The 15,895-nt window shown below is 40.1% G+C and overlaps 1 long non-coding RNA gene across 1 annotated transcript; it reads right to left on the bottom strand.

The window, feature by feature from the left end:
• Positions 1–5,799: 5,799 nt before the first annotated feature.
• On the bottom strand, positions 5,800–7,627 carry LOC140591804 (uncharacterized). Its single transcript, XR_011992105.1, has 3 exons — positions 7,547–7,627; positions 7,208–7,293; positions 5,800–6,201 (listed from the first exon to the last, which is right to left on the bottom strand). It is a non-coding gene; the product is annotated as an uncharacterized lncRNA (long non-coding RNA).
• Positions 7,628–15,895: the final 8,268 nt, after the last annotated feature.

Below are 15,895 nucleotides of genomic sequence, written 5' to 3'. Positions count from 1 at the left end.
AATGAAATAAATTTCCTGTTTTGAATATCATGTTCAAGATTTCTAATCCCTTTATCATGCCATAAGGGAAAGTTCAATGTTATCTTTTTTTGGCAAATATCTGGATTGTTCCAAATGGGTGTTAGTTTGCAGGGAATAAGTGGAGACCTAGTAATTTTTAAAAATTCCCACCAGGCTATTAATGAGGTGGTAATACTAAGGCTCTTAAAACATTTATACCGCTTAATAGTAGGACTTATAAAAGGCAAATCAGACAATTTTACTTCTCTGCAGATTGCTTGATCTAAGTCCATCCATGGACTATCTACCGGGCTTGATTTGATCCAATTTGATATATACTGCAGTCTGTTGGCTAAGAAGTAGTGATAGAAACTTGGTAGTTCTAGACCACCATTACCTTTGGCTTTTTGCAGAGTTTTCAAGCTTATCCATGATGGTTTGTTCTTCCATAAAAATGACGAGATGCTTGAGTCTAGTGATTTAAACCAAGCCATAGAGGGTTTATTAGGGATCATTGAGAACAAGTAATTGATTTTAGGCAGGACCATCATTTTAATGATGGCAATTTCTAATTTAAATAAAAGTCAGACTCACACCACAACTCCCGACTGTTTAGCAACATTTAGCTAATTTCACCAACGGATAGCTAATCAAAACGAGTAAATAACTTAAAAGACGTATTTAGTTGTATTTTGTTATCAGGGCTTTAGAGTTTAACTTCAGGTCTGTGAAAGTACAGGACCGCGATGTATGTCCAAGCCCCATAACACACTAACTCAGGCGTTCACGCAACTTATCGCGAAAAACCAGACAGAAATAGACTTGTAAATTTTAAAGAAAAGATATTAACTGATTTTGTTAATATTTAAAGGTATAAAAAACTTTAGCTGCCATTCATAAATGGGCAAAAATTGGCTCACCACATGTACATTTTAAAGGAGGCACCAAAGCTGGTCAATAGTCTTTAAAAGTATAAAATACAAGCAGTTTTACGACCTATACATCTTGAAATGTTACGAATTTCATTGCTGGGGTCTTCCCATCTAGTACTTAAACAGCAACAGTCTCCGCTAGTGTTAGAACCTGGTCTTTGATAAACCTCAGGATAGGGCCCCAAGTCTTATGAAAGGTCTTTAAGGACCCTCCAATTCTGGTTGCCGTTAGGGAAATGAGGAAACAGCTTTTGCACAAAGTGTCTGCTTTGAAATAAATGAAACAGATGTTTCTTTGGCAGGCTATACTTGACTGATAGGATTGTGACTGTTGCAAAGACCCCATCCTCATATAAACTATTAATAGTGTTGAGCCAATGTTCTCTAGCCATTTAAGAAAGGCAGCAAAGGTTTTTTATACCTTTAAACATTAACAAAAACCGCTAATGTCTTTTCTTTAAAATTTTCAAGTCTATTTCTGTCTGGTTTTTCGCGATAAGTTGCGTGAACGCCTGAGTTAGTGTGTTTTGGGGGCTTGGATACACATCGAGGTCCTGACAGAAATAATTATGTCTGCTTTCACAGACCTAAAGTTAAACTCTAAAGCCCATCGGCGTGTGTGTGTGTGTGCTTGTGCACATGAGCACAAGCACATGGTTCAATGTAACTGTAGCAGCTTATTCCATTCATTCATTGTGCACATACAGTACACACATACACTCACCTAAAGGATTATTAGGAACACCATACTAATATGGTGTTTGACCCCCTTTCGCCTTCAGAACTGCCTTAATTCTACGTGGCATTGATTCAACAAGGTGCTGAAAGCATTCTTTAGAAATGTTGGCCCATATTGATAGGATAGCATCTTGCAGTTGATGGAGATTTGTGGGATGCACATCCAGGGCACGAAGCTCCCGTTCCACCACATCCCGAAGATGCTCTATTGGGTTGAGATCTGGTGACTGTTGGGGCCATTGTAGTACAGTGAACTCATTGTCATGTTCAAGAAATCAATTTGAAATGATTCGAGCTTTGTGACATGGTGCATTATCCTGCTGGAAGTAGCCATCAGAGGATGGGTACATGGTGGTCATAAAGGGATGGACATGGTCAGAAACAATGCTCAGGTAGGCCGTGGCATTTAAACGATGCCCAATTGGCACTAAGGGGCCTAAAGTGTGCCAAGAAAACATCCCCCACACCATTACACCACCACCAGCAGCCTGCACAGTGGTAACAAGGCATGATGGATCCATGTTCTCATTCTGTTTACGCCAAATTCTGACTCTACCATTTGAATGTCTCAACAGAAATCGAGACTCATCAGACCAGGCAACATTTTTCCAGTCTTCAACTGTCCAATTTTGGTGAGCTCGTGCAAATTGTAGCCTCTTTTTCCTATTTGTAGTGGAGATGAGTGGTACCCGGTGGGGTCTTCTGCTGTTGTAGCCCATCCGCCTCAAGGTTGTGCGTGTTGTGGCTTCACAAATGCTTTGCTGCATACCTCGGTTGTAACGAGTGGTTATTTCAGCCAAAGTTGCTCTTCTATCAGCTTGAATCAGTCGGACCATTCTCCTCTGACCTCTAGCATCAACAAGGCATTTTCGCCCAACGGGACTGCCGCATACTGGATGTTTTTCCCTTTGCACACCATTCTTTGTAAACCCTAGAAATGGTTGTGCGTGAAAATCCCAGTAACTGAGCAGATTGTGAAATACTCAGACCGGCCCGTCTGGCACCAACAACTATGCCACGCTCAAAATTGCTTAAATCACCTTTCTTTCCCATTCTGACATTCAGTTTGGAGTTCAGGAGATTGTCTTGACCAGGACCACACCCCTAAATGCATTGAAGCAACTGCCATGTGATTGGTTGATTAGATAATTGCATTAATGAGAAATTGAACAGGTGTTCCTAATAATCCTTTAGGTGAGCATATATGCTATGTCTAGATCTCCTGGGGAAATCAAGAGTGTTGCCCACAAACATTGTTCAGCTTTTGGCCTAACATGGTCCTTGCGTGTTTTAAAGTTGCGTGAAGTGGAGTGAGGAGCATTCTGAACATCAAACTATTTTAAGATAAATTGTCTGTAACAGGAAATTTAGTTTCTCAATTTATTTCTTATATATTATTTTGTTAATTATTGAGTTCAAAGTTTTGTAGTAAATGGTGATATTGTCATCAATTTGGTGATAATGCGAGCCAAACATTTCTCGAAAATGACATTTGCATACAGTAAGTAAAACATTCTGAAATCATATTTCTATTTTATTCTGCTGCTGCTTACATGTTTACATCTCTGTCTCTCTCGCTCTCTCTCTCCAGGACAGTGAAAGTAGGACTATTTACCCTTGTTTATGTAGCTGTAGGATGGCCATAATATAGTTTCAATCCGATATCGATGTAATGCTTGTCTGTGATGATTGGTTAACATATTGATTGGTGTATTAATATAGCCGGAAAGTAATAAAACCCATTGCAATCAAGTATACAGTGCCTTATAAAAGTATTCAGTTATCATAATTTTACTCAATTACAAAGGATAGTTAAACGTTTTCCAAATGAGCATTTTATTGCATTTCCAAAGGCACTGTAACTTATTTCTGTGCCAACATTAAAATTAAATAAACTTATGATTTAATGTCGATATGAGATGACAAATTATTCACAAATGATACAGAGGTGCCACTCATTTCCACATACAGTAACTCATCACAATTGGGTGCCACTGTGCTTTTTAATGAAAAGCTGATAAAACTTAAAATGTGGTTCGGTCATGTGTGTAGTCTGTGTGTAGACAAGGAAACAGAGGCATAGTAGCTGTTATTTTTTTATTCCAAAGTCATCCAATTTGCTATTTTCCTTACATACCCACCCATTCACTCACTCACTCACTGACCCACCCACCCATTCACACACCCAAGTCTTCCGTAAGGTGTTTGCAGAACTCGCTGCAGAACCCAGGCTGTGTGAAGTTCCCCTCGTCTTCCACGCCCAATGTAGCCTATGGGACAATAAATAATAAGCAAGCATACTTAGTATCAAAACAGAGCAACAATGTTTTTCATTGCATACTTTCAAGAAAATATTCAGGACCTGACACACAATAAATTGTTCTGGTGACTTTCTTTTTGCAACCACTGACTTCAGCAACAATTGTCAACATTCTTACACAGTATGCATACCTGGTAAGCTGTTCTTATAAGTCTCTAGACAGTGCTGGCAGCATTCCAGGCGATACAATCGTCGGAATTGTGCTTGATAGGCCGCACTGTACAGTTTCCATGGGACTACACCTGTAGGTTTCAAATTTAAGAATGATTCATTAGAGTAAAATCCCTTGTTAATGGGAATACAAACATCCTAACTCAAAGGGTATTCAAATATCATAATATGTTTTATACCTACTGTCAAGCCACTGAAAATGCGCTCGGGCACGGAATGTTTCCCTTCCGACTAAGTCCCAAAAAAAGGTGACAAACAAGTGACAGCTTTAAAAAAGCTTTGTCACCCTCGAACAGGACTACTTCTAAAAGGATATCCTCCAGGACGTCGAGGGGGATCTGTGAAAGAAATCATACAAGCACGCAAATATTATTTTACAATAGTTCTGTAATATAACAAAAACAGACAAAAATAGCATGACTTCTACATTCCAACTCCAACTGCTTAAAATGAAGCTCATTGTTTTCACATTTTTGTAGGGTACAGCACAGTAAGCACAGAGAAAAAAAGAGAAAAACAGCAGGTTCAGCTGTAAGATCAGCTACATAAATACCTGTTCAATGGAGATGGAACCCATTCCTCCTCCTCTACCATCTGTGCTTTCGACACATTGAATTTTCCTAAAAGAAATTATATTGTCACAACTATTGTAAAACTATGACATATTGTAATGGTATCACATAGAGTTGACTCCACCTGAGGGCACAGGTGTAAAACAATTTGATCACGTTGGGCACCAGACCTGGAAAAAGGCAGTCATGATACTACCAGCTTGTCAGACTGAAAGGCTTATATGCATATGGGTCAGAACAATGCATCAGAGTGATAAATATTACAGCATCAACTTTGTAAGGTGTATCAATCCCCACTAGGGTTGTAACGGTATACCGGTATGGCGGTTTATTGTGATATTGACATGTACGATTATCATATCATGCACATTTGCCTATCCGCGGTTTGGAAAAAAAAAAAAGAAACCAGATCTCACCTGCGCTGCTGTGTATATGCAACTTCTTTCCGCTTTACTGCTTAGACTCCACCCATAAATGCACAGCGGCGAAAATGTCCGATAGTGGCTGCAAATTCTAATCTCTATTTCCCGCCGAAAAAAAAATTAAAATCTGCAGTATGGGAATATTTTGGGTATCCGAAAAATGATCGTGGGGTGGATATCCAGTTTGCAAGAAATGTGGACGAACAGTGGCCGCAAAAGGAGGAAATACGTCGAACATGTTCTCCCATATTCGCGAACACCATCCCTCCGTGAAGATAAAGGTAAGTTCCATTTATAACTTAAAGCCGTATTATTTCTGTGATGCAGAGGGAATCCCGGAATCCAGTCATGTAATTGGAGTCAATTACAGTATAATTCAGATGCCACGTAAAATGTCCGATTTGATAGATAGATGGATGAATAAATCAAAATATAGCTGTGCAGCAAATTAAATCGCGATGTGCGTCTGTGAATATACAGCGCAAAAAGGCTGCCGCTTGCTCATTAACCAACTACCCCCCCCCCCCCCACACACACACACACACACACACACACACAGCGGCACAGATGATTATTTTGTCCTCCAGGTTCGTGTGCCGCCCCCCATAGAATCCCTCCCGGCGCCCTCCCAACTTCATCCCTTATCGTCTCCGCTCGCCCATCCTCTAGAAAAACGCTTTATTTAGATTATTTTTGTTTTCCTCCAAGTTCGTGTGCCGCCCCCCACGTGACATGAAAAAGTGCCGCCCCGGGCGGCTGCCCCGTTCGCCCATGCCTAAAACCGCCACTGCATGATGGTCATGGTTTTTAAAGCGTCTGCTGTCTCATTCACTATGTGAAGACGTGAACACATGAACATATCCAGAGCTACTCTCAAGAGAACACTTAATGATCATTTTATAATTTTATTTAAAAGAATAATCATCAAATACACTAACTGAAAACTCATAGGTGTTTAGTACAAGTGGACACATTCTCTCACCTCAGCGGTCAAGATTGAGCCCTGAAAATCTCAACATGCTTACATTTCTTCATCATAATCTGACCTGAAAAAAAGCAAAGAAATGCATGCTGCTATGATAATCTCAGGAAAATATTAACAAACATGACCCTGCACATATTGCTCTCCCATATATGCTGTTAAAGAGGAAGGACAGTTTGATTTATTCTTGTCTAATATAAAGAGAAATAACTTATTCCTTATTTTGTTCAAATGGGAGATGCGCAGCTTTATTTTATTTATTTTTCCCCCAAAAGTTAGACTCATACTTCCATAAGTTTTTTTTATTTTCATTAAAAAAAAGTTTGTTACAATAAACCATGTTCATCCAAAAACCATATCTCTTTTTATTCATTTAAGGGTCATTGTAGCTGATGATTATACTAATAATAATGATAGTTTAATACCGTATACCACGAAACCGTGATATTTTCTGAGACGATTATCATACCGTGAAAATCTCATACCGTTACAACCCTAATCCCCACCTTCAGATCAGATCACTAAGACCAATTAATCTGACTCCATTAAATTATGCTGCTGTTTGTAATAGGGTCAGTGGTGGCCTAATGGATAGGGAAGTGCACTTGTAATCGAAAGGTGCCACTGAAGTACCCTGAGCAAGGTACCACCCCCAAGCACTGCTCTCCTCTGCAATGTCATGGTGTCATATAGGTTAAATGCAGAGTACACATTTTGTTGTTGTGCACTGTGTGCTGTGGTGTGTCAATGACAACTAATCACTTCACTTATATGCCATGCACTACGAGGCATCACAGAAAATATTTAAAAAGTATGACACAAAAGGAATTGTATTACTGATTAATGAATAGTTTGTTTCCAAGTTATAAATAATATAATAACCGATACATTAGATGTTAAAAGTTATAACACCCATAAACAATGACAACTGTATTACATGAAATGGTTGCCAATTGTTAAATGGTTTCCAAATTTGCGACTAAGAGAGCCCATGCGGCAATCAATCAAATGAGTCAATCAATATATAAACAAACAAACAAATACGGAGGAACAAAACATAAAACATGCACCTCTGAGTCTCTGATTTCCGATCGGGCACTTGTGTGCTCCAGATGTGGTAGTCCCCAGCAGTCATCACTGCACACTGGTAGATCTCCTGTCATACATATCAGACCATGCATGAAAATATTAACCAAATAAGTGTTTCACCACATTTCTGTGATACTGAGCCATCTTATGAAGCATATAACACTTTCTTAGGGTGGCTGAAGGTTGGTATACATTTAGCTGCAGATCAAGTACCCACTGCAAACATACATAAGTATACATATTCTAAAAAACATGGATGTGTTAAGGTTTTTATTAAGTTGTACAACCAGGCCCTCAAAAAATATATATTGTCTTCATACCAGGGGATGCTGCAGTTGTCATACCATGAGCTGGTGCTGCTGTTGTTGTTTGTGCTTGTTCGGCTGGTGCTTCAGCTGGTGCTGCAAAAAAGCACATTTTAAACCAAATGATTTAGAATGAGTTAAATCGGTTGTACTGCATGCATTTCTCATCAACGCTATGCTGTCTAGCATTTCTGACAGATTTGTAAGTTATAGCTTTATGATCTTTCAAATTGCAAAATAAACATGAGGAATCACCTACAATTAAAAGACAAATATAACTTCACGGCACCGGACAGCAAAATTACATAAACATGACATAAACATGACATTACCACTAATAATTTAGAATGAGGGTGGAATACATACCCAAAACTGTCTGACCATTGGAATTTAACTGTATGTCCACTCCTTTGCCCAATCTCTTCTTCATGCTTTCTATGGTTCTTGAATTTCTAGCATTGTTGTAGTGACACAAAATATTTCGCATCAAAAAGACATGCGATGAGGGAGTCATCATGTTGAGAAAATGATTGTTTTTCCTCATTCCAGCAAAGAGCTGTTCAGCACACGGGCTGTTGATCCAACCACGTAACTCTGGGACCAGTTCCACCTTTCGCAAGACATCCCTGGCATCTTTTGAGTTTGCCTCATGAAATCTATCATAAAGAGCATAATGCTCAGACGATCCAGTTATAGGGTGGCCATTTTCATCAGGAACTGGCTTCTTGGTGACTAGCCATGGCAAGCTCACTTTTATCTGTCCAGTAGTGGCACATCTGATGTTATCTTCAGTAGGCTCAAGTAACCTACCCCCATGAGGTTTGAAGGGTAATGATTCTGGATCTCTTAGGTTGGTATGTGTTGCCAACCCTCTCGCAAAATCATATAATACAATGTTTGGAAAATGTTTCATCGACAATAAAAGGTCAGCAAAGTCCCGGGGGCTCTCAGCCCTTATGTTGAACTTAACACCATACACCACAGCACAAGGACAGGTGACCACAGCCCATCCACCTGTTTAAGGAAACTGTAAATCAGAGTGCAACCATTCCAAGTAATGAAACTAAGAACTGTCTGTAAAAACGGTCTCTCAGTAATAGAACACAACTTACCAGAAGCTCCCCAGATCTGTGAAAACACCTTATCATAACTCGCTCTGTTCTTCATTTCTTGTTGAAGTCTCGTTACCAGGTCCATCCGTGAGCCTTTGGGGTCTATGCCACACTGTCGGCACAGAGCACGCACAGCTTCCATCTATAATGAACATTAGTATAGTTGGTCTGGCGTGGTTCAAAAACACACATCTTTGACAAAACTGACAAAAATTGACTTAAGTTCAGTACCTTGAGCTTAAGAAGTTCATCAGTCAGTCGGTCCTCTGTGAGGTTAAACTCAGATTCCTCCTTTGCACTACAAGCAGAATACACTTCTTTGTATTCAGTGTTGAGTACAACATCCCTATCTCTTGTGTGAGGACCAATCCACGGAGCCCAACTATGGTAACTGGGATGGACGACAAATGGGTTTGACTTGTTGCCTTTAAATGATGTTAGAAAATATTATTAACATAACAGTACATTATTCCACGATAAACAAAGTAAATGCTAGAATACTGTCATCCCACCTAGAACATTGTGCGGACTGTACTTACTTGGGACCAACCCACGGCTGATCATTTCAAGGGAAACCATCTCCCAGAAATTTTCAACACTTACCTTTCCATCAAAAGTCTGAGATGGTTCCTCAATGCTGCTCACTAAGGAAAGCAAGACTTAAGTAAGCATGTTCCAAACAGTCATAGCTGGATATGTGGTGCTTGAAACAATGTAAGACTAAGAAAATGAATAAATGTGTTCACTTACCAGGCATGCTAAAAACGCCCTTCTCATGAAGGTCCATCACAACAGATACTGGATGATAACCACACGATACACAAGCATATGTGTAACCGAGGTCTGACAGTGCTTCAAAGCTTAAATAAGCCTGCAGGACCCTTTCCCTGGATGGATAGGTTTTACCAGAGGTCTTCTCCAACACATCCATGGCACTCCCTACTGCCTGATGAGTCTGTGAAATTGATGTATGACATTTAAAGGCTTTACAATATATTATTTTGATAAAGTATTCGTAATTGTTTTAAATGATTAAAACAACAGAACATGGTTCCTACCTGAAGTGTATTGCGTAGAAAATGGCACATGTATATGGACAGAAGTGTGTGGTCATCGAAATTGTGGACACCATCAGTCCACTCCTGGTATCGATATGCCATACCACACCTGTAGCACCATTTTCTGTACACTGAAATTCCTAATGGACACAAGCACCAGTAAATGTTACACATTTATCTTTCACCATTTTACACTGTGACATGTCTCTATACTTTGCACAGTACTAAAAGCCAGTGTATGAAATTATCTCAGTAAGCATACAAGTGTGAATTGCTGGGAAGGAGGCTAAGCTGCTGATAGTGGAAGTCATGGCTACACTGACATTTACAGTACATGTAGTGAGTAATGAAATGTTAAAATATCGATAATAAATATTTAAATAAAGAGAGAACATACCTTCTATGACATCAGTGATTGTTAGGATTTTAGCCTTAGATGTAATCAGCACAGGTTCGCTTAGAGGAGTGGGCTCTAAACATTCTGAGCAAAAGGTTTCTGATGGTATGAAGTGCACAGGGAAATGAATGGTCTTGACCACGTCTGAGGGGAAAATCGCAGGCAGTTTCTTCTTATGAAAAATGTATTGAACCATCCGCGACAGATTTTTGCCTTCAGGTGAGTATGGAGCTCCTTCTTCTAGGTCAAAACTTTCCATGTCAATTGGAAAATGTTCTGTGATGTTCTCCTCCACACTTCTGGTTTTTCTGAAGAGTGCCTGGTCTGTTTCAAATAAATGCCACTTGGCAACATATTTAGGTATGCATGACTGCCTTGGGTTCGCGCAAGGACAATGCCATGAAATGATTTTAGAATTGTACCTTACCACCACTCTGCCAAGCCGGCTGTAATAGGAGATAGTTGACTCGTATACAGAAATGTGCTTTTTGTAGGGGGGTCCACACACAGTCACCAGACAGGACAACGGGACTCCTGCATCATTTGCTTCTCTCTGACGTACCAAACACCTTTCCTTTTTGTCTTCCCCAAACCACTTGTCATGTACCATCACCTGCAAAACATCCTCTGTAAGTGATGGAGTGTCCATTCTGGCTGGAGGGCAGTACACGAGGGACTGAATGTGGTGGCACTCAAATGGACGAAGGTTTGACCTCTCTGCAAACTCTGCATTAATTCTGCAGATATCCAGCTCACACATTGTTTTTTGTTCAGGACCCCATGTCCTTTTAATGACACGTACTGGTGTGCTGGGTGCTATAAAAGACTTTGCTACTGCAAACACTCCATTTGTGTAATCAACACACTGAGCACTGAGGTGGTTCTGTGCCGTAATGTCCATTTTGATGGGAGTGTGACGTCTTCGAAGATGTATCCGTAGGTTCCGTCTATTAAGGATTAGGCCACAGCTAGTACACTTCACTGTTTTCTGCTTTCTTTGGGTGAGAGGGTGGTAGTGCTGGTGCTGCTGAGGAGCCAGGATCAGAGGAACATGAAGAAAGTGAGGGGTGGAGGATGGGGACTGGGGGAGGGGGACATGCAGCTTCAGAAGCAGTAAAGGAGGGAGCAGGAGAGGCGGGAGGTGACTGATGCGCTTCCGTTGTGGTTGGCTTGGTTTCACTGATGCATTGGGATACATGATGTTTAAACTGGTCTTTGCGTATTATTGTTTGGCTGCAATAAAGACAATGAAAGTGTCCTGTGGGTCTGCAATAATTGTTGCATTTGCTGATGAAGAAACCTGCAAGACGGCAACATGAAGACCAAAGCTATCAACAGAAAAGAAAGGTATACACAGAACGGGACTGGGGGAGTGAGGTCAGGAGTAGCTGATCAGAAAGTTACAGTGTCAAACAAAACACAAACATAGGTAAATTAGCTTACCAATATTCACATGACTTCAGGGACTCCCACTAAGGAACTCCACATCATTTTGTCTATCTTGATTGTAAGAAGTGCATTCTACATTTAAGCATGTGTATGTTTTAAAACCACCAAAATCAATAGACCAATAAACATCATTAGGAATTACCTCTATGCTGTACTGCATGTCTCACGTGGCTCTGAATGTGTGTTGTAAATTTGAATTGTTGGTCAGTTGCATAAGTGCAGCATGGGCATCTGAACACACCGTCTAGGCAAAACCTTGTTGCATCAGGACTGGCCTGTAAATGCGTTGGATGCTTTAAAACATAAACAATAAAACATTGTGTAAACTTACTGTTACTCTGAGGTGCACGCTCATTCTAACAACATAACATGCATGCAGAAGTAATGCAGCTTGTAAGGTTATCAGGCTGTGATATCGATAAAATATCTTATAGAGCATTCATATCATCAGCATTAACTTGAGTATCCTGAGCATCATAATATAGCCTAAACATCTGCATAATTAACAATCATAATATACTATTTTTACATAAATACCATTGAGGTTGTTGGTGTAATTTAATAATATATCGGTCACATACTCCATAACTCTTAATAAAACAATTCGGTCATCATAATCAGAAAAACTCAAAAGCACCTGTCGTAGTCTGTTTTCTACATATGCATTTGTGATAAATATTTTGCAATATTGTCATATAATTTTTAGGACATAAGGCCCAGACCTGCGGTCCCTGAAACAAAAGAGAAACAACCTAGCAGCAAAACGTACCGTCTGCGTTTTCTAGTGTTACGCCCTAAAACAAAACATATATACATGATTTATTTATTCAAATTTCATTTTAGTCTATTCAATGTGTTACCCTTCTCATGTTCTGAATCTAAGGGCATTTCAAGTCCGGAAATTTTAACTAGAGACACAATATTTAAGTAGAGGCATACCCAAGCGAAACAAGAGAAAGTGTGAAACAAGCACAACTACTTTAGCCCAAGTTTTTAAAAATGAGAAAAAGCCGTAATCAGTTTAACAGTTTTATTTCAATGTCAAAGAGAAAAAAAAACACTTCACCAAAGGCGAAGATCCATCCATAGCGGCTCTGGGTCCCGTCAGTGTAGCACAAAGCTAGCGTGATCTAGGCTGCCATTATCCAAGGAGCAGGGCCAGGCGCGTGCCACCCGTTTGAACAATGCGGGCGAAATAACTGCCTTATGGGATGCGAAGCTTGCGCATGCGCAGTGACGCGCCTTTCAAAATGGCGGCGGCAGCAACACACGCGAAAGATCGATCTCCTGTATTTTCTTAGTTTTATTCTAAACAAGATGCCCCGATTTCATTTAAATACATTTAATAGCTGTAGGAACTAGTGAGCGGTATTTAGCAACATGCTATGTTAGAATAATGCCATCAAACGTGTCTGTTAAGCATATCACAGCGGACATACACGGAGGAAACATGGGGTAGAATCAAACAGGCCACAGGCTTTGAGATAGGCTGGCTCCCCAAGCTATTGCCCCCATTTAGCCCGAATGTCATAGACCTCCCCCCCCCCCCACATCCTGACAAAGATGTATTTAGTTGTATTTTGTTATCAGGGTGATCGTCCGTTCGCAGGCCACTTTGGCCATGTGGTGTAGTCATAAACCGTCGCGGATGTTTACCCGAAACCGGGGCATCAAACAAAGAATAAGGATTCCTTAGACAACCCATTTCAAAATATGGCAGCAACAAACGGAGTGCCCAGTTATTTCAAATAAACCATGACCTTTTTTTTAAAGTATTGAAGCACTTTTCTACCAATGTGAATAATAAACATTTTAGACAAAAAAAATCAACGAATAACGCTGGTAATTCGTTGTCAAAATGAGCGTACGGCATTAGCCCAGAAGAGGGGTGGCAATTTGCATATGTGAAAGCCTATGTGAATGAGACACAGGTCCAAAACTTTTAACTAGAGACACAATATTTAAGTAGAGGCATACCCAAGCGAAACAAGAGAAAGTGTGAAACAAGCACAACTACTTTAGCCCAAGTTTTTAAAAATGAGAAAAAGCCGTAATCAGTTTAACAGTTTTATTTCAATGTCAAAGAGAAAAAAAAACACTTCACCAAAGGCGAAGATCCATCCATAGCGGCTCTGGGTCCCGTCAGCGTAGCACAAAGCTAGCGTGATCTAGGCTGCCATTATCCAAGGAGCAGGGCCAGGCGCGTGCCACCCGTTTGAACAATGCGGGCGAAATAACTGCCTTATGGGATGCGAAGCTTGCGCATGCGCAGTGACGCAGACGCGCCTTTCAAAATGGCGGCGGCAGCAACACACGCGAAAGATCGATCTCCTGTATTTTCTTAGTTTTATTCTAAACAAGATGCCCCGATTTCATTTAAATACATTTAATAGCTGTAGGGACTAGTGAGCGGTATTTAGCAACATGCTATGTTAGAATAATGCCATCAAACGTGTCTGTTAAGCATATCACAGCGGACATACACGGAGGAAACATGGGGTAGAATCAAACAGGCCACAGGCTTTGAGATAGGCTGGCTCCCCAAGCTATTGCCCCCATTTAGCCCGAATGTCATAGACCTCTCCCCCCCCCCACATCCTGACAAAGATGTATTTAGTTGTATTTTGTTATCAGGGTGATCGTCCGTTCGCAGGGGGTCAGGGTAAAATGCGGACTGTTTACAAACAGCGGATTCCGTGTTTATAAACAGACGTGTCGCAAAAGACGCACGCCGCGTAGACAGATCACGTGGCATAGAAAGAAACCCATACGACGTTACCTAATCACGGGGTGCGTTCGAGGTGTGTCTGCAGCTGACGTTACGTGGAGCGTGATCTGCCGTCGGCAGCAGGGGTGGAGTATACGCTGGATGTAAACAAAGGGGTATTCGAGGAGCTCAGGAAGGCGCAGCAGCTGCGCGTTCAGCCAGTGCAATTTTGTCATCCATATTACAGAGTACAATACGATTGTCCTTATTGTTGTTAATGTTTAACAATTATTTCATTGTTGGTTTTTTTGAAAAATAAAATTGAAAATATATAATTTGTTGAGCGTTCTCTAGTCGTGTATAATTTGCATTTGGACGTCCAGCTACCATGAACGTCACAGTTTGTGGGTGCCTGTTCTGGATGAGTAAAATAAATCGTAATAAATCAATAAATAAAAATTTTTCTTTCACCAATAAAGTGTATTCTTAAGTATTTTTGTAGATCTCATATCGAAACACTATCGAACTATATCTTCGTGTTGTCTGGTTTCATTTTCTCATATAAGTAAGGCTACTGTACACCTTGCAAACACTCATGTGAAATATCTACACTATTATAGAAACGTCACATTGGTTGGCACTGTATAAGTCATTATATCAGAATTATTACAAGAAAGAAAAAGAAAATTGCAAAGCAGATCTGTTACATTTAAACATGGAAGTAGCATGTAGAAATAAGTCCCCCAGGGTTGGCATATACAGTAGTAGTGGAAAAGGCTAAATTTGTATTTTACGAAAACATTTAAAAGTGTTTGGGGCAGGATTTGTAATTATCCATTTTGTCCTATACACTGTAACAATAGGGAAACTGCCCTACATAATCTAAAAGTCCACAGAAGTGGCATGTAGAAATGAGGCCCCAGAACATGTGATATATTGCCAGGAAGGTCAGAATTTGTACTTTACAAAAATTTAAGATTGAAGATTCAAAAGGTTTATTCGTCATGTACACAGTTGTACACACACAACATGTAGTGGAATGTAACCCTGGTCACTCTGAGCAGCTGTGCATGATAAGAGAGTAACAAAATATAGAAAAAAATAAGAAAAATAATATGATAAAAAATATATGAAATGTTCAGCTGTACATTATCTATACATAAGTGATAGGTAAGAGGTATTTTGCTGTGCAATGTGCAAGAGGTCTGAGGTACTGTATGTGCCCATGATTTGGACAGTGTGAAGCAGCACCTAGAGGCATTGAGTATTGTCCTGATTTAGGAGCATTATGACCTGGGGGAAAAAGCTCCTCTTTAACCTTTCCGTTCTGGGATGCATTTCCCAAGACCATAATGGAGCAACACTGTTGTAAAGTTGCGTAGTTTGAACTACAGTTCTTGAGCTGTAGTTAGAAGCTTAGTCCCGGGTAAATACATCAGCGATGGTGGAAAATGCATTCTAAGAAGGGTATAGTCACCGGGTAAGTAAAAAATTTAATAATCTTTCATAACTAATAGGGAATAATTTAGCTCTACGATCACATATAATGTGAAGTTGTGTGAAAATGTAGTTTGAAACGTAATTGTTGTGTGGGTCTCTGGTCATAAGTACGGTAACTGTCGGTAGTGAGCAATAGGGACA

This window comes from Paramormyrops kingsleyae, chromosome 6, assembly GCF_048594095.1.
Source record: "Paramormyrops kingsleyae isolate MSU_618 chromosome 6, PKINGS_0.4, whole genome shotgun sequence".
Taxonomy (NCBI): domain Eukaryota; kingdom Metazoa; phylum Chordata; class Actinopteri; order Osteoglossiformes; family Mormyridae; genus Paramormyrops; species Paramormyrops kingsleyae.
Note: the sequence above shows the minus strand (reverse complement) of the source record. Positions and strands in the feature narration are given on the sequence as shown.